This window comes from Cryptomeria japonica, unplaced genomic scaffold (assembly GCF_030272615.1).
Source record: "Cryptomeria japonica unplaced genomic scaffold, Sugi_1.0 HiC_scaffold_89, whole genome shotgun sequence".
NCBI classification, from domain to species: Eukaryota; Viridiplantae; Streptophyta; class Pinopsida; order Cupressales; family Cupressaceae; genus Cryptomeria; species Cryptomeria japonica.
Genome location: NW_026728911.1, coordinates 1 through 2,500, shown reverse-complemented (window position 1 = coordinate 2,500; position 2,500 = coordinate 1).

Genomic DNA, 2,500 nt, shown 5'->3' with positions numbered 1-2,500 from the left:
AACGGAAATTTTAAAATCTCCTTTTTTTTTTGCCTTTTCTGGAAATTAGTGAAGGCAGCGCATCAAAGGTGCGCACCTCGCTGCCCACCTTGGTGTGCTCTGAGGTGCGCACCCGGGAGCGCTACGAAGTGTGCTCCAAGGTGCGGCGTGCACGTTGTCGGAGCCCGGTTTGCCCCGGGTGCGCACCTCGCCTGCACCTTGGCCGGGGTGGGCACCTTGGCTGGGTTTGCCCAGGGTGCGCTCCGAAGCGGGGTTACTGGAGCGCCCCCTCTTTTTTTGTCAGAGCGTTTGGTGGGGTTTCTCGCATTGGCTCTTCCCAGGCCCGGTTGTTGGGTGCGCTCCCACCCTGGCGCGCGCGAAGTTGGAAGTTGGGTTAATTGCCCGGGCGCGCACCTTCGCCAGGGTGGGCACCTTGGTGCGCACACCTTGGCTGGGCTGCGCACCAGGGCGGGCTCAAGATGGCACCAGCATTCCCTTTTTCTCACTATCTTTCAAAACAGAAATTTTAAAATCTCATTTTTTTTTTGCCTTTTATGGAAATTAGTGAAGGCATCGCATCAAAGGTGCGCACCTCGCTGCCCACCTTGGTGTGCTCCGAGGTGCCCACCACGGTGCGCAACGCCGGTGCGAACCCGGGAGCGCCCCGATGTGTGCTCCAAGGTGCGGCGTGCACGAAGTCGGACCCCGGTTTGCCCCGGGTGCGCACCTCGCGTGCACCTTGGTGCGCACACCTTGGCTGGGTTGCGCGGCCTGGTGGGCACCATGGTGCGCACCAAGGAGCGCTCCGAAGTGTGCTCCAAGGTGCGGCGTGCACGAAGTCGGAGCCCGGTTTGCCCCGGGTACGCACCTCGCGTGCACCTTCGCCGGGGTGGGCACCTCGGCTGGGTTGCGCGCCCTGGTGCGCACCAAGGAGCGCTCCGAAGTGTGCTCCAAGGTGCGGCGTGCACGAAGTCGGAGCCCGGTTTGCCCCGGGTGCGCACCTTCGCCGCGGTGCGCACCATGGCGTGCACGAAGTCGGAGCCCGGTTTGCCCCGGGTGCGCACCTCGCGTGCACCTTCGGCGGGGTTGCGCTGGCACCATGGTGCGCACCAAGGAGCGCTCCGAAGTGTGCTCCAAGGTGCGGCGTGCACGAAGTCGGAGCCCGGTTTGCCCCGGGTGCGCACCTCGCGTGCACCTTCGGCGGGGTTGCGCGCCCTGGTGGGCACCATGGTGCGCACCAAGGAGCGCTCCGAAGTGTGCTCCAAGGTGCGGCGTGCACGAAGTCGGAGCCCGGTTTGCCCCGGGTGCGCACCTCGCGTGCACCTTCGCCGCGGTGGGCACCATGGCGTGCACGAAGTCGGAGCCCGGTTTGCCCCGGGTGCGCACCTCGCGTGCACCTTCGCCGGGGTGGGCACCTCGGCTGGGTTGCGCGCCCTGGTGCGCACCAAGGAGCGCTCCGAAGTGTGCTCCAAGGTGCGGCGTGCACGAAGTCGGAGCCCGGTTTGCCCCGGGTGCGCACCTCGCGTGCACCTTCGCCAGGGTGGGCACCTCGGTGCGCACACCTTCTCAATGTTTTCTTGCCTTTTCTGGAAATTGGTGAAGGCAGCGCATCAAAGGTGCGCACCTCGGTGTGCTCCGAGGTGCGAACCCGAGAGCGCTCCGAGGTGCCCACGAAGTCGAAAGTCGGGTTAATTGCATTGTTTTCCCCGGGTGCGCTCCGAGGTGCGCAACATCGGCGCGCACCAAGGAGGGCTCCGAAGTGTGCTCCAAGGTGCGCACGATGGCGTGCACCTCTGGTGCGCACGATTCGGAGCTCGGTTTGACCGGGGTGCGCACACCTTGGCTGGGTTGCGCACCTTTTGTGCGCTCCAAGGTGCGCACGAAGTCGGAGCTCGGTTTGCCCCGGGTGCGCACCTTCGCCAGGGTGCGCACCTTGATGCGCACGCCTTGGCTGGGCTGCGCACCTTGGTGGGCGCCATGGTGCGCACCTTTCGTGCGCTCCAAGGTGCGCACGAAGTCGGAGCTCGGTTTGCCCCGGGTGCGCACCTTGGTGGGCGCCATGGTGCACTCCGAGGTGCCCAAGATTGGTGCGCACCAAGGAGCGCTCCGAAGTGCGCTCCAAGGTGCGCGCGAAGTCGAAAGTTGGGTTAATTGTCCGGTTTGCCTCGGGTGCGCACCTTGCGTGCACCTTCGCCAGGGTGGGCGCCTTGGTGCGCACACCTTGGCTGGGCTGCGCACACCTTGGCACCCGCGTTTCCTTCATTTTAAATTTTTTTTTTTTACAATCTCTCAAGTGGGAAATTCTATAATCTCAACTTTTTTTGCCTTTTCAGGAAACTTTTGAATGGAGCGCATCATTGGTGCGCTCCGAAGTGTGCTCCAAAGCTCTCTCCAGCTGCGTGCACCTGCCCCGGCCGCGCACCCGGCCCCGCCCAGCTTCGCTCACCTATCCCGGGCGTCTGGTGCGGAACCTTAGAGTAAGAAACATCACCGTGCACCTTGGCCAACGTGCGCGACTCGA